The 27,161-nt window shown below is 34.9% G+C and overlaps 1 protein-coding gene and 1 long non-coding RNA gene across 7 annotated transcripts in view; both read right to left on the bottom strand.

Moving 5' to 3' along the window:
* The window catches only part of LOC137252278 (uncharacterized), a 271,447-nt gene that overhangs the window by 201,508 nt on the left and 42,778 nt on the right, over positions 1 to 27,161 (bottom strand). The gene's annotated exons all lie outside the window — the stretch shown is intronic.
* The window catches only part of LOC137252280 (uncharacterized), a 67,010-nt gene continuing 41,511 nt past the window's right edge, over positions 1,663 to 27,161 (bottom strand). Inside the window, exons 2-4 of one of the 2 annotated variants that reach the window (XR_010953494.1) lie at positions 5,380 to 5,442; positions 4,972 to 5,310; positions 1,663 to 4,915 (exon numbers count right to left, since the gene is read on the bottom strand). This is a non-coding gene — a long non-coding RNA (uncharacterized lncRNA). Of the gene's footprint in view, positions 5,311 to 5,379; positions 5,443 to 17,072; positions 18,987 to 27,161 lie in introns of those variants that run through there. The other variant, XR_010953495.1, reaches the window with a different exon arrangement.

Here is a 27,161-nt window from a genome sequence, read left to right as displayed (position 1 = left end):
AACCTAACCTATACCCTCAGTCCATTTTAAAATTCCATATTGCATTCCTTCCCACAAGTATCAGTTCACGGTAAATATAAAGGTATAAGGTTTAAGGTAAGTTTTCATATTTATTTCAAATCAAACTTCAACATAGTTATGAAAGTACAGCTAACTCAACAAAATAATAAGGTACAAGAGATGTATATATGTAAATAATACTGATTTTGCGGTTGATTTTATATTTTTTAATAACAAGAATATGTTATTTTAAAAAAGCACCAAAAAAGCAAGACTGGAGCATTCACAAAGTAATGTCTAGTCACATTTTTTTTTTCGCAACAATATCTAGTACTTGGTCACTAGTCACGGGAATATCGCGATGAAAGTAACGCCAGCCCATTGAGTCGTTCTTCTCCAGTCTTGTTACGCATATACGCCTTCAATCTGCGTAAAGTTGAAAACGACCGTTCACTTGAAGCTACTGTGACTGGAAGTGTAGCACTAATTTGAAGGAGCTGGTAAATTTGTTTGTCGTAATAAAATTGGGTACACAAATTTTCCCTATAGCAGGAAATGTTTCTAGAAAAAATGGACGAGATCGATTAAAGACCACGCCCACTTTTATATAAAAGATTTTTAAAAGGGTCGTAGGGGAAAATAATAAGCTATATCTTAGCGAAAAAGAGCTTTGTATCAATAAAATTTTACTTTCTAAATTGAATTATAACATTAAATTCGAAAACACTAAAATTTTTGAAAATGGGTGTGACACCGCCCCTTTTTTGTCTAAGCAATTTTCAATGTTTCGGAAGCCATAACTCGAAGAAAGATTTACGTGTCGTAAAAAAATTTGGTACACATATTTTCCTCATAGCAGGAAATATTTCTGTAAAAATGGATAAGATTGGTTGGGGGACCACTCCCACTTTTATATAAATTACTTTAAAAAGGGTCGTAGGCAAAAATAATAAGTTAAAGATTAGCGAAAAATAGTTTTGTACCAATCGTATTATGTGTGATTATAACAAGAAATGGGATTAAATTCAAATCTTGAAAAATGGGCGTGGCACCGTCCCTTTCTTACAATAGATTTCCCAACGTTTCTGGAGCCATAACTCGACGAAAAATTTGGTGCACATGTATGCCTTTTAACAGGAAATATTTTCAGTAAAAATGGACTGAATCGGCTAAATCGCTTTCTTTTATATACAAGATTTTGTAAAAGTGCGTAGATGCAGGTAATAAGCTATTTCTAGTAACAGTTGGAAAATTTCGTTAATTAACCTACCCTTTTTTTTTTGTAATTATTGGTTCCATTCTAAATCCCCTGCTCAAGCAAAATGATTTATTGAAAGTAATAGCACCCTTTATTTATGTCCCCGCCAATACAATAAGTATCAAATGCCTATATTGTATAAACAAATTATATGGTAAACATTTAGGCCACTATCCCCAAACCTAAGTGGGTTTTTTAAATAATAACCCTCCCATATGGATACCTTCTTCAATACCTTTTGATTGATATCCACATTGTCACCTTAACTCACAGCACATTTTTCGAAACTACGTTTTTCACAGATTTGATATGGCTACTATTTTAAGACGAAATATAGATAAAAGATAAAGAGATAGATAAAAAAGCTTTAACTGCCGACTAAAGAAAGTTTGAGAGTTAGAAATGAGTCGGTTAAAAACTATTCTCATTTAAAAATCCAAAATTTTATTGATATTGAACAATAGGTGGACTCATGAAAGCATATCAAGTTATAAGGTGTAAAATTATATCCATTTGATAATTGTTTATCAGCTGTATTATTGGCAAACAAAAATTGTTTGATTGTTATACAAATTAAAAATGCCAAGATTAAGTGAAAAATCAAAACTAAAACGTCTTTACTAAGATAAACGTGTAAATGACTTTCTGATGTTGGAGATTTCTGATGAAAATGCCTGCTGTAATGTCTGCAAGGTTGCATTCCTTTGAGTTTACCGCGTTTACACAATGAAATGTGCGCGTAAATTTATACAAATTGTGTAAATGATTTTTCATACAAAATTTGACAGCTCGTTTACGCACTAGATAAATTTATACCTTTACACACTTTATAAGGCATTTATAAGGTTACATGAGTCCCCCTAATGAAATTATATTATACAATATTAAAATGGAAAAAAGTTGAATCACAACCGAAAAACTGCGATAATTCATTACCAAAGACGGATAAAGCGATGAAACTTGGAAGTTGGGTCGACCTTATGACGCAGAATAGTACACCCGATCCCCCCTGGATCTATCCGTGGTAGCTTTCATTTTAATGTCGAATACTGCACAAAAGAATTTTGCTGATGCTCACTCTGATCCTAATAATATAGTAATTGAGGGCTGCTAATTATTATATTATTATTATTTTATTTATTCATTTACCAGGGGAAAAGAAGCGCCAATACCTTCTTTACCAAAGATAAGGAGCACTAGTAAGAACACCTTCGGCTCGCTTTTCTTTTCGTTTTTGTTGCATACATTCGATAGGAATTACTTAGATTCACTTTAACTTATAGCAAAGAGGATAAATACAATAAGAGCCGTCACTCGTTATTTTGTGGCGAGTATCTCGCTGGAAATTGAAAAAATTGATGCCGAATGTTTTCTGAGAGGGACATTTTTAATTGTCACGCATTTATCCATGCCGTGTAGGCCCTTTGTGCAACTGTGATTTTTGGAAAGAGAATTAAATAAATTAATTAAATACAGTCGAAAAATAAACACAAATACCCCAGGAAAATGTATAGAAGACATTTATAAACATCTAGGCCAAAAAAAAAGTAGCGACTACCTCTCAGTATACATCGAGTAAATGCCAAAAAAATAACGAGCGACGCCTCTTATTGTATTTATCCTCTTTGCTTATAGGTAATTAACACTATATTCATTTCTTAAGACCCCTTAATCTATGGATTCAACATCTGGAGTTTTTAACAATCTGGTTGGGCTTTATTAAATAGGTTTGATCTGGTTGCAACGAAATGTTGACATCTGTCGAGAAGATGGATCACAGAGTTTGTTTCCGTGTTACAGAAAGGGGCACTGTGTTACGCACATACCTTTGAAAATTTGCTCATGTGTAATAATCGTGTGGCCTATGCGTGGTCGGATAAGTGCTTTCAATTTGTTACAGCTGACTTCGACAGGGAAAGTATCCGGTCTTCCGTTGGTGTTTTATGTTTGCGTAGTGATGTGTGAAGTTTCTCCAGTTTTTCGATTTTGTATTTTGCAACTCGACCTCTACCAGCCTGACGATGCCTAATTTTGAGATTATGTTTTGTATCATTAGTGGCTCTTTACCTGCTAATTTTACTCTTTGGTCTGCGACTTCATTTCCAGATATTGATACGTGGCTTGGAACCCACATAATATTTATGAGGTTATTTCCTTCTAAAGTGTTTTACGTATTGATAATACCAAATAAATTAGCTAAGTTGCGATTGGCATTTGGAATGGATACAATCTTCTGAAAACCGTAATGTGAACTTGCATAGTTTCGATAATTCAAGGTATTTCCAACGTGTTTATTAGTCATCACTCCCTTCGCTTGCCAATTCATAATCTTTGGCATTTGCATCCTTTTTCAGGTTTTCATAGAACTGACGATGTTCGGGACCAATAAATTCCATCAATGTCATTAAATCACTGAATTTTGCATCAGTAATTGGCCTTCCTAAGGGAAACAGTAATGGAGTCGAAGCCAACATGAGTGCATCATCGGAAACATTATTCCTATTTATCTCAATTTGTTTCATTACTTTAAAATCGGCGAAAACAAAAATAGTCATCGGATGCGCACGGTGGTTTTGAACTTTTCTGATTTTGTCATTATTTAGGTCTTTTTTGACGTTTATTATCAATTTGTTAAGTTCTTCGGCAGATATAAAATCGTATATTTCCATTTTTGTTACGATAAATTGCGGATGTGTCTGTTTTGCATTTCTTATAATATCAATCCACTTATCAGGCGTTTCAATACACTGGTACATTTCAGATATTCGCTCTATTATTTTGAATTGTTTGTCACACATATTGTAATTATGTCCAATATGAAAAATTTCTGCTCAATTAAATCAATGTCACTATTCGCCAAAAATTTTTTTATTAAAAGCGTTATTTTTAGGCTTCGATTCAAACCGCCACACGAATTGGAATATAATATAATATGTTTCACATCTCTCGACAAATGCATTCGGAAATGTTTTATAATGCATGATGCGATTTCTTCGGCGCCACGAGACGCTATGTTCTCGGACCAAACGTACATATAAGCTTTACCATGCCCATCAGCTTCATTGAATATGCAAAGGTTGTAAGTCGAAAGCTGGCGCTTGTCAAATGCAATATTGCTTGAAAAATACGGAGTTTCTAACGCTTTCTGTAAATCAAAAACTAAAACCACCGTATTATCTTCAAGTTTTGCTTTCTCGATATCTTCCGAAAATTCTTTCTGAATTTGCTGTGCAAGTTTATTGTGCAGCTTTCGACCTTCTTCAATACTGTTTCTTTCATTTTCAGTTAAATTGTTTTTTAAGATTAGATTAAACCTATTGCAAGTCATACATTTACCTGAACAAGAGTCTTTAAATCTCAAATTAAATTCATTTTTTAATATTCCAGAAAAAAGGTCTGCAAACAGGTTTTTGTTCTTCTGGTTGTCTGGAAGATGTTTCTATTTTCCATCTACATGAATATTCGTCGTAAACTTTCTTTAAATTCAATCCCTCCTTAAGGTATTTGTTTTTGGTGAAAGGCCGCCCAAAACGTGACTCATAAGCGGGGAGTGAGTTTATAAAATTTCTGACAAAATTTACTTTTTCATCGCTTGGCTTCAATCTAGGGGCGTACCCTGGTTTACAGTAGTCAAAAGGGTCCTCAACCTTTATCCATCTATAAAAAGTACCAGTATTGATTTGAAAAACTTTTAAGAGAAAATTGGGGCATACTTCATGAGAAAGACCAAAGTTATCAGTTAAATGATACTCATACTCAGTTTTTCTGTGTTTACACCCTGGTGTATATTTAATATTCCTCTTTTTGAATGTGTGTTTCTTAGCCGTTGATGATATCATCAAAAATTGTTCTGAAAGGTTTGAATTGTGATATGTCTGGAATAACTCTTTTTGTCGTTGAGGTGTCATCTTGTTGCTACATTTAAATCTGCAGTGACATAAACTTGTTTAAAGCTTTTTTTATTTGCCATCTTTACTTCGGTAGCTCCTTTTTGCACGTTTTTAAGTTTTTTCTTCACTCGGGGGGCGTATATGCTTCTTTGTCCGATGAAGCTAAAAATATATTATATATAATGTAATGGATACAAATATTTGTTTTGTTGATTCAATTAAATCAAATACCTTGAGAATTTGTAGAACTGTTAGTTGTATTTGATGATATTTTAGCATCAATTTCTCCATCATCTGAAAAATTATCCAATCTTTTATCAAACAATTTTGAAATATTTTATCATTATTTTTTAAAAATTGGCGCTTTAACGCCTTAACGACTTTGGCCGTCTCCAAACAAAGTGCTTAGTAATCTCTTCTCTATGCGATAACTGACGATCAAATCATTCTCCAACGGTTTTCTTAAACGCAACCGGGGCATTCTTTTTACTCTACTGCCACCGGTTCGTGAAACCGAAAAAAACCATATATACGAAACAGCACTGCTACAACAACATATACACAAATAGCATAAGTTTAGTAAGGGGTAAGACCGTTATTTACTTAAAAGAAAGTTAAACTTACAGCCAAGGCGAATCCATACCAGGTGGTGGCAAAGCGAATTCAACCAATTCGCCGTGCAGAAGAATGTCGAGTCAATTGTTCATTGATTTCGATTAACTGACATATTGTGGTACAAGGCTTTGTATGGAAAATTATCAAGAAGAAGCAATCAGCTGTTGGGATAACACCACCTCTAATGAATTCGCCTTGCTTACAGCTGAATTAAGTAAGCCGTCTCTGGTTACTATTAGCAACGTTTTAGGGTGAAAATCACTTTTGAGACTATGTGCTTTCTGTAAGCTGTCTCCCGTTGACGTTCTCAAAAAACCGGTCACATATTTGTGAGCTTCTCCAGTTGATATCCTACATTGCATATCGAGTTGAAAAAAATCTCCAAGGTGGTACCACCAAAACCAACAGCTGTTTATTGTGAGAAGTAAACACCCGCTTGATATCAGTAATGAAGCGTAATTAATCAAAAATAAATTATATAGGCGGCCGCCGCACAGTGGACCGAAATTGAAAAGTTGGGACTTAGGACTTTAAATGTACATTTTCGTATTCTGTGATCTTTTTCCATGATTTATTGTTATAAAACCTTTTTTCGTAAAACCTAATTTAAAAAAGTTATGACACTTTTAGTAACCGGGTTTCATATCGACATACCCTAACGAGCATATGTGTACATCTAGGTATTTTTTCCAATTTCCAGCAATTTAGGCTTCACTAAAATAATTTTTACTATTTATCAATAAAAATATGTATCAAGGTCTAACCCAGAACATTCAATTTTATTTTAAAAATGTGTGCAAAATTCGCGAAAACTCGACGAATCTTAGAGGTTATACAGAGTTAATGGTTGGCCATGAAATCAAAGTGACGCTTAGATTTACTTGCCATAAAAAAGGTTACAAAGAGTTGATAGTAGGCCATGAAACAAAAGTTGAGATTATTGTAGAAGTTTTTGTGCATTAAGTTTTTGAAAGTGGAAGCAAAAATAAACAGTGCGCGTCAAACTAACTCAAATTGCAATAAAAGATCCTAATCCTGCGGCATATATTTTTTTGCTATAAACGATATTTTTAACAAATAAAGTAATAGATTTTTGTTCAAATTCAGAGAATCAAATGAATTATTAGTCATTAGCTTAAGGTTACCTTATTAACTTAATATCTACGACTTCAATAATAGAGCATTTTGGTCCCATTCCTATTCGAAAGTTGTCCGAAGAATCCGCTGAATCCAGAAATAAAGATTTTAGAGCATATCGTCGAGACCATGCAAGAACAATTAGCTGCAAAGCCACAAATGAGGACATTTTAAATAATTTGTTAGTTACTTCTGACCCATTTATTTCATCGAGGAGATCGAAATCACCTAGTAAGCATGAGGAAATATCCGAAGAAGAGAAATCTCTATTACTCCTACCGCAAAACCTCGACTATGATACAGAAAACTAAATATTTTAGTTTCTCAATTTTAATTGGGTACGAATATACATACTACCTATGAAACCCAACATTTACTTATAATAATAAAAACTGTTTTTTTTTTATAAGCTTTTATTTACTTTCACTTGGCTGTTGTCTGTAATCAAATCTAGAATTTCCTATTGCTTCATGACTATTTTTGTCAGGAGCATTTAAAGGAATTATGCAAATTTTTGCTTTTCTATTGAGCTTAGACAGTGTTTACAGTGTTAGACAAGTTTATTTTCAAAAGTTTGTTGCTCTTCCTCAACATCAAATTGAGTTTTAAAAATAAAAAGCTTTAAATAATAGAGTTTATTTTATAATAGAGTGCTAAAGGTCAAATTTCTTAGATACAACCTTGGGCGTTTAGTTGTCTGTACTTATGCTTCATGTAGTTTTTGAGCATCATAGCTATTGTGATGATCAATAGCATAAATGCAAAAATTATTACTGCTAACCAAACATCTGGGACGTTTGGGACGTTTTTCGTATCTGATTCTATTGGTGGTTCATACTTGATTATCCTGTTCTCTGATGTTTCAGAGTTTCCTTTACCTACTTTATAGCCAGCTATATTTATCATAATGCCATGGGCTATTTTTATCCACATAGACATTTTGAACCTTCTGTGATTATTTTCCTGTTTCAGTGAATAAGGGGTAAATTCCAATAAAATTTTTTTGATTTTTTTTTCTTTATCCTAAATACTCCATTTTATTTATAACTTTCGTATTATAAAAATTGTTATTCTAAAATTTTTTAATTTCTTAAAAATATTTTTATTTAGGTTAAACAATTTTAACATTTCAAAAATTTTATAATTTACTAGCTTAGTAAGTTTATTTTTTTTTACAAAATATTTAAAAATTTATTCCTATGCGATTTTATTTCATTTTTATTTATTCACAAATAACATTTTCTTAGGGCTATTATAATTTAAATTATTGATCCCTATCGGGGAAAGCCATCCTGATCATCCTAGCTATTTTTCTGCTCTAGTTGTAGGATTTTTCACCTCCTCTATTGTGGGTTCCCTGTTCATTCCTATCTTTTTCCAAAAAGGCTTTAACCATTCTAACTCTTTTTCGTAATCTACTTTTCCTGAGTCTAAAATTACTTTGCCATCCCACTCAATGGGGTATTTCCAATATTTCCTAGACATTCCAATTTACTCAATACACAAAAATTTCTAATTATATAAAAATGGTCTTATACTATTTTCTTCTAATTTTCTTTACGACAAAATTTTGAATTTTAGGAATATTTTATATTATACTTTTTCAAAATGTTGATTCTAATGTAAAAAAATTTCTGACATTTTGTATTTTAATTTTTAATTATTTCTTTTTTCCAATACATTTTAAATTTTAACATTTAGTCTTAAGTTAGTCCTAGTCCTAATTAAAAAAAAAAAATCCTAAGCAGAAACAAAAGTTTTTGCTAATGGTTTAGCGTGCATGAGGCCGCTCAATTTATTCTAAAAATATAAAATATACTATAAGGATTATGTCTAGTTTGCTGCCAGTCTTTCTCAATTGTTGTGTTTACCGCCGGTATTCCATTTCCTTATGCGTTTGTTGAAAGAGTTGATTGTCCACAGCTGCCAGTCAGGATGTTTGTCACACTATTCCACTCTGATTACGCCTGTTGTCGGTCATTATCCCGGATTAACATTGCATTGTGTATTTAACAAACGACCAACTACTGCCTTTTGTAACGAACGATGAACTATTGCCTTGTGTGTGTGATAAACGACCAACTATCGCCTTTTGTAATGAACGATCAACTACTGCCTTGGCGACAAAGTTTTGTTTTTGTCTTTTGTTGTTAATAACCCTTGATCTTGTTAATAATCCTTTTAGGATTTTTATTGTTAATAACCCTTTTTAGGATTATTTAAATATTTTACTAACTTTTAAGCTGGCAGGACCATTTTAGCAGTTGTGCTGATGTACGATCTGAACTGGCAGAATCGCCATATAATATTCTAACAAAAATGGAAGAAGGTCCTCTCAAGTTCAGCGATAGAAAATTCTTCTTTTTTATTAAATGAATGCCTTTCTTTTTATACAGAAATTTCTTAACTTACACATACACGATTATACTAATACAATTAAACTAAAAGTATTTACATTACTAATATGGATATGTAAAGTCGGCAATTTACTTCATTGACCTACTTATAACTACGATGCAATTGGATATATGTATGTATAAATGTTTTGGCAGTGCACATTGACACACCGACGCTGTAGATTAGTCATGCTGATCGATACGTGGGCTGGTCAATGTGGCGAATTTAGTAAGGGTTAACAACTGTAAACAGATACGACTCCCCGCTGAGTTCAACATAACTTATCTATGCCGCTATGGCTTGCCTGTGTGTGGCCAATGTTTGGTTATGCATAGAAAGTGAAACTCATTCTGGTATATACATAAATACAAATACTTTGTATGCAAGGCTTATTCTGGCAATGCCACAATATACCTATATGTATATTTGGAGATTTCATGGACTATTGACCGATAGAATAATTTTTGCTTTTAATTACTCTTTTGGTACTAACGAACAAGCTGGAATAGTAAGCATCATATAAACAAACAAAAAAATTTACGAACAAGCTGGAATAGCTAATTTTTTGATTTGAACCTTTTTTGGATTGTTAAATGTAAATTCAATATACAAAAATTAAATGTATAATATGAATTATAAATATTTTTGCTTTTAAATATTACCCAGAATTAATAAGTGCTTCGCAATACTAACATAAAAAAAAAAACAACAAAAATAAAATATTTATGATTTTAAATTGTACCCAAAATTAAAAAGTGATTGGCAATACTAAAATAAAAAAAATTAAAAACGCGAGCCTTTTCGAACCATGAAACCGAGTACATTGCATAGTATATAACCCTAACTATATAAATAAATTAATCAAGTTTTGAGGAAATGTGAAGAAAATTAGTTAACGGTAAAAATGTGACTTTTCCCATACATACAATATTTTTTATTTGCTATAACTTTTTTGTTTAAGACTTTATGAAAAAATACTTATATATAAAAACGTCATGTAATGAGACTTAAAATCAAAATATTTCAAATTATACCCTCAGTTCGTTTTAAAATTCCATATTGCATTCCTGCCCACAAGTATCAGTTCACGTTAAATATAAAGGTATAAGGTCTAATGTAACTTTTCATATTTATTTCAAATCAAACTTCTACATAGTTATGAAAGTACAGCTAACTCAACAAAAAAATAAGGCACAAGAGAGGTATATATGTAAAAAGCACCAAAAAAGCAAGACTGGAGCATTCACAAAGTAATGCCTAGTCGCCTTTTTTTCGCAAAAATATTTAGTACTTGGTCACTAGTCACGGGAATATCGCGATGAATATTAAGTAATGCCAGCCCATTGAGTCGTTCCTCTCCAGTCTTGTTACGCAAATACGTCTTCAATCTGCGTTAAGTTGAAAATGACCGTTGAAGCTACTGTGACTGGAAGTGTAGCACTAATTTGTATGTAGAACTGCACATCTTCAAATTTTAAAAAATGGGCGTGGCACCGCGCCTTTTATGACTAAGCTATTTTCTATGGGAGCCATAATTCGAATTAAGGGATCATAATAAAATTGGGTACAAAAATTTTTCCTATAGCAGGAAATATTTCTAGGAAAAATGGACGAGTTCGGTTAAAATATTTCTAGGGAAAATGGACGAGTTCGGTTAAAGACCACGCCCACTTTTATATAAAACATTTTTAAAAGGGTCGTAGACGAAAATAATAAGCTATATCTTAGCAAAAAAGAGCTTTGTATCAACAAAATTTTACTTTCTAAATTGAATTATAACGTTAAATTGGAACACAGTAAAATTTTTGAAAATGGGTATGGCACCGCCCCTTTTTGTCAAGCAATTTTCAATGTTTCGGGAGCCATAACTCGAAGAAACATTTACATATCGTAACAAAATTGGGTAGACATATTTTCCTTATAGCAGGAAATATTTGTAGTAAAAATGGATCAGATTGGTTGGAGGACCACTCCCACTTTTATATAAATTACTTTAAAAAGGGTCGTAGGCAAAAATAATAAGTTAAATCTTAGCGAAAAATAGTTTTATACCAATCGTATTTTGTGCCATTATAACAAGAAATGGAAAAAAATTCAAATCTTGAAAAATTGGCGTGGCACTGCCCCTTTCTTACAATAGATTTCGCAACGTTTCTGGAGCCATAACTCGAAAAAAAATTTGGTGCACATGTATGCCTTTTAATAGGAAATATTTTCAGTAAAAATGGACTGAATCGGTTAAATCGCCTTCTTTTATATAAAAGATTTTGTAGAAGTGCGTAGATGCAGGTAATAAGCTATTTCTAGTAACACTTGGAAAATTTCGTTAATAAATCTACTCTTTTTTTGTAATTATTTGTTCCATCCTAAATTCCCTGCTCAAGCAAAATGATTTATTGAAAGTAATAGCACCCTTTATTTATGTCCCCGCCAATACAATAAGTATCAAATGCCTATATTGTATAAACAAATTATATGGTAAACATTTAGGCCACTATCCCCAAACCTAAGTGGGTTTTTGAAATAATAACCCTCCCATATGGATACCTTCTTCAATACCTTTTGATTGATATCCACATTGTCACCTTAACTCACAGCACATTTTTCGAAACTACGTTTTTCACAGATTTGATATGGGTGCTATTTTAAGACGAAATACAGATAAAAGCTTCACAAAAACCTTTAACTGCCGACTAAAGAAAGTTTGAGAGTTAGAAATGAGTCGGTTAAAAACTATTCTCATTTTAAAATCCAAAATTGTATTAATATTGAACAATAGGGGACTCATGAAAGCATATAAAATTATAAGGTGTAAAATTATATCCATTTACACACGCTGTTATATGAACGCACCTAGTAATATTCTTTATAAACTTAATTGTTATCAGCTGTATTATTGGCAAACAAAAAATTTTTGATTGTTAACCAAATTAAAAATGTCAAGATTAAGTGAAAAATCAAAACTAAAACTAAAACTAAAACGAACATATGCTTCTTCGTCCGATGAAGCTAAAAATATATTATATACCATGTAATGGATACAAATATTTGTTTTGTTGATTCAATTAAGTCAAATACCTTGAGAATTTGTAGAACTGTTAGTTGTATTTCATGAAATTTTAGCATCAAGTTCTCCATCATCTGAAAAATTATCCAATCTTTTATCAATTTTTGAAATACTTTATCATAATTTTTTAAAAATTGGCGCTTGAACGCCTTAACGACTTTGACCGTCTCCCAACAAAGTGCTTTAGTAATCTCGCGCGATAACTGACGATCAAATCATTCTCCAACGGTTTTCTTAAACGCAACAGGGACATTCTTTTTACCCTACTGCCACCGGTGTGTGAAACCGGACAAAACCATATACACGAAACAGCACTGCTACAACAACAACAACTTATACCCACATAGCCTAAGCTTAATAAGGGGTAATACTGTTTTCACACAGAAACTTAATGATCTCATTTCACCTTCTAATGAAATCATAAATTGTTTGCTTTCACACAGAAGTAACTGCTCGATTATTATGAAGGATGAAATGTCAAGCGAATAGAATGACAATGCTATATGACAGACAATCATGGCGGAACGATACAAGGTGGCAGCATGGTGACATACCTACAAACATAAAAAAAATTCCATGTACTTGTAAATTCGATGGACAAATGTCAAAATCGTACTGCGCCGGTAGTTGATGTATCAAATCAAAGAAAAAAGGTTATAATCAGCTGTTCGATGCGGCCACCTTGTGTCGTTCCGCCATGCAGACAATGACATTTACTTTGACAAATAACAATGTTAAGCACTGAAAACTAAGAAGCGGAACGCTGCCAACAGAGTTGCATTGTGCTTTTGACTCCATTAAGCATTCGATTAGCTACTAATGAAATAATTATAGATTCGAATTTTGTAGGGAAGATTGAGCTCAATAAGCGTCTTAATGTAGAAAACTGCCTTTATTATTCAATAAGCCGTCTGTGTGAAAACAGTATAAGACCGCTGTTTACTTAAAAGAAAGTGAAGGGCTCATTACTCATACTTAGCATAGATTTGAGAGGTGTCACTTACAGTTCTGTTAAGGAACATTGCATGTTACTGATAACTCAAAACTTAGCAACACTTAACTTGACTTAGAAGTCTGTTGAATTTTGATTTTCTATGTAAGTGCTAAGTGACGTTTACATTTTGAGATGCCATTTGTCTGTTTCCATTTCATTTTGATATTTTGTCATGCAAATTGGCATTTACTTTGACAAATAACAATGTTAAGCACCAAAAACTAAGAAGCGGAACGCTGCCAACAGAGTTGCATTGTGCTTTTGACTCCATTAAGCATTCGATTAGCTACTAATGAAATAATTATAGATTCGAATTTTGTAGGGAAGATTGAGCTCAATAAGCGTCTTAATGTAGAAAACTGCCTTTATTATTCAATAAGCCGTCTGTGTGAAAACAGTATAAGACCGCTGTTTACTTAAAAGAAAGTGAAGGGCTCATTACTCATACTTAGCATAGATTTGAGAGGTGTCACTTACAGTTCTGTTAAGGAACATTGCATGTTACTGATAACTCAAAACTTAGCAACACTTAACTTGACTTAGAAGTCTGTTGAATTTTGATTTTCTATGTAAGTGCTAAGTGACGTTTACATTTTGAGATGCCATTTGTTTGTTTCCATTTCATTTTGATATTTTGTCATGCAAATTGGCATTTATTTAAAAATTAATTTCAAAGCCAATAATGATGCCAGATTGTATGCGCCAAGTGGAGTATAATCGTGCCTAAATTGCCCAGTTTACGCCAAGTCAAATCAAATCTATGCTAAGTACCATCAACGGGCCCTTTAAACTTACGGATGAATGCAATAAACCGTCTCTGGTTACTATTAGAGACGTTTTAGGATGAAAATCAGTTTTGAAACAATTTGCTTTCTGTAAGCTATCTCCCGTTGACAGTCTCAAAAAGCCGGTCACTAATTTGTGAGCTGGGCAGATCACAAATATAAAAAATACAGCAAAGTATTGTCAAAAGCACTCTATAGATACTTATTTCATTTTTAAAATTTGAGTTGATCTGCAACGTCATTAATATTTTCCAATTATTATCTTAATTTCGAGAGATTTTGAGACATGTACAGTGGGTTGGGTCGATTTGTATGGACGAAGGTTAAGCGATATCCCGCCATCGATATTTTGTTAGGATTTGGGCTCAGGAAAAAAGTTCCACTACGCATACCCAAAAAAACAAAAACTTTCGAGCCTGCAAAAAGAAGTCGATTTTTCGACCAAAATTCTTCTAAATCTCCATAAAAGAATTTTTTTTTTTTCAAAAAACTGCATTTACCAATTTTGCATTTGCCAATTGACACGAAAAAACTACATAAAAAATGATTTGGAGCCTTGAAAATGCAAAAAAAAATTCATAAAGAATCGAAAAAATCGATGAAATTTCGCAGGCTCGAAAATTATTTTTTTGGGTATGCGTAGTGGACCTTTTCTTCCTGAGCCCAGATCCTATCGAAAAATGGATGGTGCGATATCGGTTAATAATGTCGGTCTAGTGCAGTTCTCAAATGTATATTCAACAAATTTCTCCAGTTGATATCCTACATTGCATATCGAGCTGAGGTGGAGTTGAAAAAATTCTCCAAGGTGGTACCACCAGAACCAACAGCTGTTTATTGTGAGAAGTAAACACCTGGTTGATAGCAGTAATGAAGCGTAATTAATCAAAAATAAATCATATATATTTTATTTTATTTTCGTGAAAATACTGTGGTATTGGAATATTACACTTGTGTACAATCAATTTGGTATATCTGCATACATTTTAATAAGCTTTTTCCGTCTAACTTTGCCCCCCTTCTACACTTTTTCCTAATCCTTTTATTCACTCCTCCCTCCGCCTTTTTCACTTCATCTATCTCTATCTTCGTCTCATTCTATCTCTTCCTCAGTCTCCTTCTCTCTTCTCTCAAGTTCTTTTAATTCTTCTTCATCCCTTATTACCAGTCCCAGAGAGTGGTATGTATTTTGTTCCAGTCCCAGTCCCACTCCGAGTCTCAGTCCCAGTCCTAGTCCTAATCCCAGTCCTTGTCCGTCTCTGGTCCACTTCCCGGAAAAAAGGATCTTAAATACTAATATAGGCAAATTTATATACCAAATTTAAGGTAAATCGAATAGGACGTATGTAAAGGTATGTGGGTATTATTAATTCATGTCTTTATTTCGGCTTCGCATGCATATTTATCAGTTTTGCCAGGTTGATACGACTAAATCGAATATCACAATGAAATCCATATTACACACACATCCTAGTGTTACCCTGATCCACGTTTTGGCCTATATCTCGAGACCCTAGTCACCCAGGGGTATGAAAACTACCCTCTACTAAAGCACTCATCAACAGCTTTCATTTGTTATCCATATTCTATAAACACATCCTAGGGGTACCCGGGTCCACGTTTTGGCCTATATCTCGTGACCCTAGCCACCCCGGGGTACGTAAAATACCCCGTATCAAAGTACTAATAACAGCTTTCATTTGTCCAGCCAAATTCTATAGACACATCCCAGTATTACCCAGGTTCAGGTTTTGATCTCAAGACCCTAGCATTTGTGCGTCGATCGCAACCAAACCTATGTAATAACCACCGCGTGAGGTATACGCAACTTATGTGAAAATTTGAACAAAATCGACCGACGCATCTCTTCATCCCCCAGCGGGTTAGGCGGTCAGAATATACCCGCGGTAGGTATGCCTGTCGTAAGAGGCTACTAAAACACCAGATTCAAGGGGCTGTTTAGCGCAACCCTATAGGTTGCCAAAGCAATACATAGCTTCTCCAAACCCAATTGTCAACCTCACCTATCCGCGGTGAATCCTGTTTCACTAACAGACGAGGCTCTGGTCACCCCAAGTTCCATGAGGAGCTTGGGGTGGGGAGGGAGGGATGGCCTGAAGGTTTAATGTGGCCACATAAATCGTTCCCGAGATGGTCGGGCTAGCACCTTCTTTTGCTGAGTACACTATGATTACCAAGTTGAGCCACTGTTTCATAACAACTCTTGAGATTTTAGAGGTATGCTAGTTATCAACATCTAATGGTACTCAAGCCCAAATGCTTGTTGGGTATATTCTACGCCATTGCCAACGAACGCAAATAATTGATAGGTTAACTAGAGTTTAACCCTGCCAGATCGGCCGCTTAAGCTCAGCTTAAACTTCAGTTAAAATACACTGAAGAACTGCAGAAAAAGTTTAAGCGTAGTTTAACTGACAAACTGAGCTCAACTTGTACTGAAAAACTGGGCCTAAAAACTAATCACCCCTATTCTGTATTTCGATTGCGTTCCCGTTCTACGCTCCGCTTTAGTCGAAGTTGGGTATTCTGCATTACGACGGAATCGTAACGAGAAGAGGAGCAAAATGATTTTTCGAAATCAGCTGTTAGTACGGAATGTGTGAACATTGGAACAAAATAAATTAAAGAAAATTTGTAAAAAAAAACACTGAAAAACGTTTATATTTTATTATCCACGCCATTTTGTACAAAAAAAAGCAATAGAATAAATTGCCGCAGTCTTATATTTTTTTGAGTGAAGTGCTGCCGTGGCCACCAATTTTTGTTAAAACGGATTCCTGCACGAATATAGTTGACATTTTCTGAATTTTATAGATGCTAATTTCATTGCAATGGCCTAAAATACTTGGAAAGGTTGGCTTTTCATCGCCAACCATTTTTTGCAATTTTTATATACATATATACTCACGCCTGTGGGAATGCAGCCACCCACACACCAGTACACACAACTCTTTAATTTCCTTTTTTAATTTCCAAAATAAGTATGCTATTTAGGTTTATTTTTTGTTATACACAGTTTATTTAATTAATTAATTTGTCTATAGATATATGTATATAACACCGTAGTTTTTTCTATTTAGTTTTTCTATTCATAGTTAAGTTCTTAGTCTTTTAATTTTATTCTACTATGATCACAACTTCTACTTTTAGTTTTTTTTAAACATACAATAAAAACACTCTTGGTTTCAACTTAAATTTTGGTTCTTTTACTTGTAGCCACCGACCGGCCACTTCAATGTCCACAAACGAAATCGCTCGGGTTCGTTTTTCACCCACGCTCAGCGGCCATCATTTTACATCGCTAAATGCAATTGGACCTGCTGAGTGCAATTGGCACTCAGGGTGTGTTTAGTGCGTAAAGGCTGGGTAACGCAGTGCGGTTATACCACCCTTCCTTAGAAAAAGAAGAATCTGACAAGTTTATCAGATTTGTCATATTCTTCTTGTTTCTATGACTTAAATTGTTTTGGTTGAATGAATGTATGATATTAGGGTGTTCCTCCCCTTTTTTCTCATTCGTTCAATCAGAACAATTTTTTTTCTTTTTACCTATGAAATTTTGTTAATATTATAATATGAATTCAATTACTTATGTGTAAATTGTTTTCTAATTTCTATTGCCTTAAATTAATGTATTATATATATTTATTACAAATAGTGCGTGCATATTAATATTTGGTTTTATTTACATGCCAATTGAAATGTAACTTAAAATTCCTAACTTTAAAAATTTTTTTTTCGTATATTAATATAAATTTTAGTTTGAGATGAAATGATTGTAATGAAAATATAAAATTAGTTAAAAGTTAGTTTGTAAATTTGTATGGGGGAAAAAAAAATTTTAATTTACCTTATTGATTCGGTTTTTGTGAACGATTTTTTCCTTTTTATTTATTTCATCTAAAACCGTGACATTAACTCTATCAATTTTTTGACTATAAATACTTTCGTGTTTATTTCTAGGTTCTTTTTGTACTACTACCTTATCGTTTATATTAATTGCTAACGGACGCGCCCTCTTATCATATATATCCTTATTTTTAATTTTATGTTTATTAATTAAATCTTTTGCTATTTTATGTGTTTTTTAGTCTATATTTTACTTCTTTTGCATAATTTTCAACATTGTAAATTGGATCGATTTGTTCCTTTTGAATTTCATTTGGTAAGGTAACATTTCTACCGAATACTAATTTGTATGGAGTAAATCCATTATCAAAAACTGTACTACGAGTTGTATTATGCAAAAATGTAAAATATTTCAAATAAACGTCCCATTCGGGGAAGTTATCATTTAAAAAAGCTCGTAAATATTCATTAAACACCCGATGATTTCCTTCAATTGTACCTAGGGTTTCATGATGGTAAGCTGTAGAAAAATTATGTTCGATTTTTAGGAGTTTAGTTAATTCAGAGAAAATTTCATTTTTATATTCGGTTCCTAAATCGGTTTTAATTGATTTCATTATGCCATTAATGATGAGGATGAAGCCTTCAAAGTGGCTGTTGCAATGGTTTTTTTTTTTTTTGACTTATCAGGGATTGATATTGTAACAAGGTATTTGCTTAAGTCGCACATAACGGTAACCACGAACCTATTCCCATTATTCGACTCAGGCAAAGGTCCTATTGTATCTATAACTACGACATCGAAAGGTTTGCAGGGTGTTGGGGTAAGCACCAAATTTTCTTTGGTTTTTGGCTTGACTTTATTCAAAAGGCACTTTTTGCAATTTTTGACGTATGTGGCAATTACACGGGTCATACCTTTCCAATAATATTTTGTACGTATTTTTGTAAAGCTTTTTATTTCCGCAGTGACCTCCTGATATCAGGTCATTATGGTAAATTTCCATTAATTTAAGTTTTTTGTCGTTGTCCGTAACTGTTTGTTGTTGTTGTTGTTGTAGCAATGCTCGCCCCACCTAATAGCCGAGACCGATCACAAATTGTCATCAATATCCTCTAACGGGAGTCCAAGGAAACTTGCCGTTTCAACAGGGGTGGACCATAAGGAAAGGGGTGTTAGAGGCGTTAGGCTTGGCGACCATATGGGTGACGCGTAGCACGTAATCGGCTGGCTAATTGCTTTGTATGTAGTCATGAGCGTTTCTTTATATTTTCCCCAGGTACTGCCAGCGAGGGATTTGAGGATTTTGTTACGGCTCTGAATTCTCGGAACAATTGCGGCTGCGTGCTCACCAAAATGTAGATGCTGATCAAACGTCACACCCAAGATTTTGGGGTGTAGGACAGTCGGTAGCGTAGTGCCATCGACGTGGATGTTCAAAATGGTCAACATTTGGGACGTCCATGTTGTAAATAAGGTCGCGGAAGATTTAGTCGGTGATAATGCCAGGTTTCGCGAGGCGAAAAAACTGGAGAGATCAGGGAGGTAGCCGTTTATTTTATTGCATAGCGCATTGATCTTTGGGCCTGGGCCTGTGGCCATTATTGTGCAGTCATCGGCGTAGGAAACGATTGTGACTCCTTCCGATGGTGAAGGTAGCTTAGATATGTAGAAATTAAACAAAAGTGGGGATAGGACACCACCCTGTGGCACCCCTTGTTTAATTCTCCTTGGTTTTGATGTTTCGTTTCTAAATTGCACCGATGCCTGCCGACCATCCAGATAATTTGCGGTCCACCTTTTAAGACATGGGGGAAGGGTAGACCCTTCCAGGTTTTGCAGTAACGAGCCATGGTTGACCGTGTCAAAATGTTTTGATAGGTCTAGCGCTACGAGTACTGTTCTATGGTGGGGTATTGATTTAAACCGCAATTTATCTGGGCGCCAATGGCATTTAGCGCGGTGGTAGTGCTATGGAGTTTTCTGAAGCCATGCTGATGAGGGGCTAGCTGCAAATTTGCTTGGAAATAAGGGAGCAAAATGGCTTCAAGCGTCTTTGCCACTGGCGATAGGAGAGATATCGGACGATACGACTCACCTATGTTAGATGGTTTCCCAGGCTTTAGTATTGGGACCACCTTGGCCATTTTCCATTTCTCGGGTATGACAAAGGTGGAAAGAGACAGGTTGAAGACATGCGCTAAACATTTGAAACCCTCTTTCCCTAGGCTTTTAAGCATCGGCATGGCTATGCCGTCTGAGCCCACTGCTTTTGATGGTTTAGCACGACCAATGGCGTCCTCTAACCTCTTTAGCGGTGATGGTGATTGGTGACGCGCTGAATTTGTGTTTATGTGCATGTCTATTGGCTCTCCGTCTATCTTTGTCGACCGTAGGATGCATTATATATTGTCGGCAGAAAGCGCTCGCGTATTTTTTCGCATCCGACAGCACTTTGTCGCCAAAGGCGATGGAAACTTTGTCTTTGTGCTTAGTCGGATTCGATAGGGACCTTACGGTGGACCAAAGTTTACCCACACCGGTAGAGAGGTTACAACCTCTTAGGTGCTCCTCCCATTTCGCCCGCTTGTGTTCATCCACAAGCAATCTGATGCGTTGGTTTATATCCCTTATTTGGGGGTCGCCTGGATCAAGCTGTCTTATAAGGTCACGTCCTCTCGCTAAGTTTGCGGCCTTCACCGGGAAGTGGTGCCGGATTTCGGGAATTCTCCCGGCGGGAATGAAACGTGCCGAGGCAGATTCAATGACCTTACGGAAGGCACGCTCCCCTTGGCGGGCATCAGTCGGGATAGGGAGGGCAGCAAAGCGGTTGTCTGTAAAGGATTTATATTCTTCCCACTTTCCTTTTTTGAAGTTTATGAAAGTGCGTTTTTCAGTGACGATGAAGTCGGCGGTACGCTCGAGCGAAATAAGTATGGGCAGGTGGTCGGATGCCAATGTTACCATCGGCTGCCATTTGACGCAGTTTACGAGTTCTGCGCTCACGATTGAGATATCTGGCGAGCTGCGACAGCTTCCTACCATACGTGTGGGGGCGTCTCCGTTTATTGTGCAGAACGTCGTTTCTTCTATTTGATCCGCCAACATCTCACCCCTACTGTCCGCCCGCAAGTTTGAATGCCATAGATCATGATGGGCATTGAAATCGCCTAAGATAATGCGATTGTTGCCAGTGAGTAAGGCCCTGATATTAGGGCGGTATCCACTGGGGCAACAGGTGGCAGAAGGGATGTAGATGTTGATGATTTCTAGGTTTGCATCGCCTGACCGGACAGATAGGCCTTGACGTTCTAAGACATTGTCCCTGCGGTCGATGCCAGGATCAAATATATAATATTGCACAGAGTGGTGTATGATAAACGCGAGGCCGCCTCCATTTCCGCTCTCGCGGTCTTTCCTGTGGACAATATACCCAGAGCAGGCCTGCAATGCAGATCTTGCTGTGAGTTTAGTCTCTTGAATCGCAGCAATGCGGATGTTGTGCCGCTTAATGAAATCGACTATCTCCGTAATCTTCCCAGTTAGTCAATTACAGTTTAACTGCAAAATTCTGAAGTGCATAAGGGGAGACGACGCCACTCTGGGGGTAAGTGACGGGTGACTACGCCTGGGTTGTGGAAGGCCAGGACGCAATTGCTGTTGTGGTCCTGGGACTGGGCGTCCTTGGGCAAGCATTGGGGTACCCGGATGATTTGGGTTTGCGACCTGGCAACATGGCGCGATGAAACCCGTCGGGGGTTGCCGTCGCGGAGACCAGAACATCTATATTCTGTGCTGGCAGACGGTGCAAACGGAGGTAGGGATTAAGAGTCTGTTTCCCTGACCTGCACGATTGCCTTGGATTCGATGCCTTCCCGGAGTAAGAGAGTATGGAGCAGTCCTGCTGCAAGGAGCTGCTGGGAGGATGACAATTTGTGGGAGGGACGAAACAAATTAAATGGGGTCACACTGAAATGACAGTCCTTGGTCGGGAAAAATCCCGAGTCGCTCCGGTACATAGAACCGACTGCCTTGGGAAGCGTCCGTAACTGTTTCGACAGGTTCTATTAATAGTATTTGTAAATTTTTTAAAATTGAATTCCCTGTACTTTTAAAATTTGAAATAGAAAAATATTTAAATATTTGATCATTTTTTTGCCATTGTGCTTGCTTAATATTGTGTTTACCAGCTTCTTTTTCAAGCTTCAAAAGTAATTCATCTAATTGCATTATTTTGTTAGTACACACAATATTAAGTAACTCGAGTTTTTTATGTTTTAATTGCGCATATATTTTTAAATTGATTTTATCGTTATCGTTTTCCATATTTGGCTTTATATCCTATGGATTTTCTTGGAAAAATTATATGAAAATTTGTCGAATACCTGTAATTTGACATTTTCTTCGTTTATGTCTTCAGCCGATTGTTGTAATTGTTCGTGACGTTTCGTCATAGACCTCGTCTGTACCGCTAAAATTTGATTATTGGAATTTTTAAGTTCTTGAATTGAAATTCGCGATAATGCGTATGCACCTACGTTAGATTTTCCTTTAATATATTCTATGGTAAAATTATATTCGGACAATTCCAAACGGATTCTGGAAAGTTTCGGCGACGGATCTTTCATATTAAATAGATAGATCATCGTCCACTAGATCTGATTTAACTTTGAAGTGAGTGCCATAAATATATGCACGAAATTGCTTTATTGCAAAATATATTGCCAAAAGTTCTCATTCTATTATTGCTTTCTTTTGTTCCGATTTGCTAAAGGCTTTTGAAGCAAAACAAATTGGCAAGTTGATTTTGACTCAGTATCGCACCACAACCCAACTTTGAAGCATCTACCGTAATTAAAAATTATTTGGTGAAATCTGGATATTGTAATAGTTTTGGAGAAATCAGACTTTTGCTTAGTTATTAAAAGCTAACTCATATGCCGTATCCCAATTACATTCAACCTTTTTTCTACTCAAACGATTCAATGGAGCTGCTAAAGAAGCGAAATCTGGAATAAATCTCCTATAATAATTTGCAAATGCCACGAATCTTTGGACAGCGTCTTTATCGCGTGGCTTAGGATACCTTTTAATTGCTTCAATTTTTGAATCGTCTGGTAGCAACCCATTTGCTGAGCATTTATGCCCTAAGAAAGTTACTTCAGGTCGAAGAAAATTACATTTTTTTGGATTAAGTCGCAAGTTGAACTTCCTACAGGTCTCGAAAACTTTTTTTAGATTATTGAGATGATGTGCTTCGCTACATCCAATTGCTATTATATCGTCTACATACATAAAGGCTTGGTTGGGTGAAATACCAGAAAATGCTATTGACATCATTCTTGAAAATGAATTTGGAGCCACGTTCAAACCAAATGGTAACACCTTCCATCGAAAAGCTCCGCGGTCAGTACTAAAAGATGTTATGTCTCTTGAATCTTTGTGAAGTGGAATTTGGTGAAAACCCAAAAAAAGATCTAAAGTAGAAAAGAATTTCGCACGGCCAAGGTTATCCAAAATATCGTCTACACGTGCCAAAGGAAATTTATCGGCAATTAACTTTTTATTTACACCCCTAAAGTCAACGCACATTCTATACGATTTTTGGCCATTTAGGTCTTTTTTCTGGACCAAAATCAAGGCACTGTTATAATTCGAACAACTATTTTCGATCAGAACGTTTTCCAATAATTTATTAACCTGTTTATTTCTTCGCGTTGAGAATACGGTAGGCGGTAATTTTTAATGTATACTGGCGTCGTATCGTTTAGTCTTAGTTTTTGTTCATAAAAATTGTTTATTGTCATTTTATCATTGTCTAGCGCAAAAATATCGGGATATTGTAAACATAAGTTAATAAGCTTATTTTCAGCATAATTAGGTATTTGTTTTTCTAAAATGCTTTTAAGTACTTTAATACGACTATCTTGTTTTACTGGGTTATTGATTTTATAAACGTGATAATTAGAAGGTTTTTCTGTTTGAATGTTGCAGTTATTTACGTATTTTACGGTATTTGTGGTGTTTATTACTTTAATGATCGGATTACTATTACTGGTATAACAAATGTATCGCTTTCCATTCCGTGAAGGATGGGAAGTGCGATCTTTTCATTGTCTATCCAGAAAGAAATACAATTTCTTGCATAGCTGATATCGCATTTATTTGTTTTTAAGAAATCCTTACCAACTATTCCATCTGATGGAATGTTGAAATCATTGTCTACCACGTGCAACGTCTGTTTGATATAAAAATTTCAAAAGTGTAAGTTAGTTGTAAAAGTACCTAATGTAGAAACTGTATCTGTAGTTACTCCAGTAATATTAATTGTATCATTGTTATTAATTGACAAATTTTTATTAAGAGAAGAAATTTTAATTAACGAAATGTCGGCTTGTGTATCGACTAGAAATGTACAAAATTTGTTAGAGCCTGTAATATTTATTTGTATAAAATCGGAATAATTTAAGTTAAGACAATAAACGTTTTTAGAAGAAACTCTGTGAGCTGGATCAGTTAGTAATTTGTCTCGTCCTCCCTCAGTGTTCGCTCCTGAGGGGCTTCCCTGTTTAAAGACCGGACACTTGCATTTCTACCTCTATTATTGGAAGTGTTAGAACCGTTATTATTGCTAGTACGGGTATTGCTGCTGTTATTATTATTATTAGGCTGATTCCGATTTCCGCCGCCGGAACGGAAATTTCGCCTTTGATTGCCGCGATTGAAGTTGTTGCCATAGTTACTGTTACTAAAAGATGGTCTATTTTGTCTATAATTGTTAAAGTTACGACTTTGATTTTGGAAGTTTCGACCTCGGTTATTACTTTGAAAATTTCTAAAATTGTTATTGTTCCGCGCCCTAAATGCTAAAACTTGGCGTTCTTTTATTTCATTTGATTGCTCTACAATCAGTTTAGCTAGTTTGATTGAAGCGAGGATTGATTTGACTAAACTGGTTTTTGCGTTCAATCGGCAAACGTTAACTGTTTGCTCGATAGCCATTTCATGGGCTTTGGCCTGAGTAATCCCTTCGATAATGAGCGAACGCTCTAAAGAACAGCCAATTCCTCGACGCGTTTTTCAAAATCGGTGTAATTATTATTATTAACTTGCAAAGCCGCAATTTTTCCGGCCACAACTTTGGAGTTGTCGGGTTTTATACGGTTACGTAGTGCTATTTTTATATTATTAACTGAAATTATTTGAGTTGGTATCGCTTCTCGAGCTTTACCATCGAGTTTGGATTTAATATATGAAATACAAGTGCAGTTAAATTTTCGTCGACAAATTCTTCGATTAACTCAATTTTATTAATGAAAGATTCAGGACCCAGGGGCTCGCCGCTATAATTTTCACGCATAATACCAGCCCACATGCTGATAAATGATCTTTTTTCTTCAGGAGTTGCCATATTTGTATCGGAATTAGGAGGATTTGAAATATGTGTTTCGGGCAATTCCTCAAATCCGTGAAATTCTCCGGACAAAGAAAGTCTAACAACAAGGTTTTTGATTGTACTGGGCGAATATGTGGTTGAGCCTTCGGAAACTGGGCTTTTAAAGTCAAGATTTTTGGAATCGGAGCTTTCGGAATTAAAATTTTTGGAATTGTAATCTGAATTTTCGGAATCTGAGTCTTGCTCTGAAATTCTGGGAACTACTTTTTTGTTCTAAGAAACATATGTAGTAGGAAGCAAAGAAGAAATATTTAAACTGATTAAAGTCGAATTTGTAGAAATTGCTTACGAAAATTTAACAGAAATTGAAATTGAATTGAATGTTGATGTAAAATTGAAAGAATTATCCGGCAATTTAATGATAAATTGAATGTATTTTGAAGTAATTTAATTTAAATTGATTTCAAAGGAACATATTTTATTTTGGTAAAAGGACTTGGCTGTTGATAACGGACGCACCGCTTTGTTAAAATTGTATGGTTTTATTTTTATAGATACGGGCGCACCGCATCTTTTCAAATTTGTAATATGAATATCCTCGGACGCACCGGGACTAAAAAAAATTTCGTTGGTTGTTCACGGAACCACCGTTTACGCAAAAAAAATCTTTTTGGTTAATTACGGAACCACCGCTTTAAATAAAAATTGTAATCATGTTATTTTTTTTTTTTTTTGTATTGGGTTTGATGGAGTCCACTGTAGGGCAGAGTGGGACTAAAACCGAAAAATTGATAAAAATTATTTAATTTGTTTTTGAAGATGGCAACTGCTTTTAATTTTTCTCAAAAATTTACCAGTTGAACTGGTTAAAGAAAACTCAAAAAATTTTTCGGTGTTTTTCCAACTCTGTCCCACCGTGCCTACCCGTAAGTTCACACATATATATGTATATGTAATTGGGTTATTTGACGCTTTAGGTAAAGTGATAAAAAAACAGTTATATATATATATATAATGTAAAGTATTTTGCAATAATTGTGAAAGTAGAAAAGTGAGAAAATATATGTAATATGTAATATAACTGGTTTAATTTTAATATTTTTGAAACGTATGAAAAATGCAATTTTATATAAATCTTTATGTATATGAATATAAAAAATGATTTTCGCACACTGTGCATCATACCGACTTCTGCTTTGTTTGGTTTGCCGCTTGATGCTCTGTTGCTGCGCTTTGAGTTCTGCTACTGCATCTGATGTTCTGCTGCTGCAGTTTCTGTTGTCCATGGCGTCACTCGTCTTCCGCTATTAGGTTTTTTCCTTTGGTGTACGGTGGTTTTCCGTTATTGTGGTGGCGTGGCTAGTGCCGTTTTTTCCCACTAGTTATTTTGGTACAGTTTCAGTTTTGATTTTTACCGTTCAAATATACAGTTTGTGTATTACTTCTGCTTTCGATTAGTTTGATATTTTATTACAGTTTACCTTTTTCTAATTATTTCCGTACTTTATTAAGTCTTTTTATTATATTTTTCTGTTAAATGCTTTTATTTTTTCTAATTTTTCTGCACTAGCCACGGACAAAGCAACCACCACCACTGCCATATTTATGATGGATCTTTGAAAATTTTAATTTTTAATGTAGGTTGTTGTTTTTTTGTTGAAAATGTTTAGATATTTATATGTTTTAATAAGTTTTATAATTTTTTTGATTTTGTACTTTTTTTTTGTAGATTTTTTTTTTTTTTTTAATAA

The sequence above is a fragment of the Eurosta solidaginis genome, chromosome 5, assembly GCF_040869045.1.
Source record: "Eurosta solidaginis isolate ZX-2024a chromosome 5, ASM4086904v1, whole genome shotgun sequence".
Taxonomy (NCBI): Eukaryota; Metazoa; Arthropoda; class Insecta; order Diptera; family Tephritidae; genus Eurosta; species Eurosta solidaginis.
This window is presented reverse-complemented; position numbering and strand designations above follow the sequence as displayed.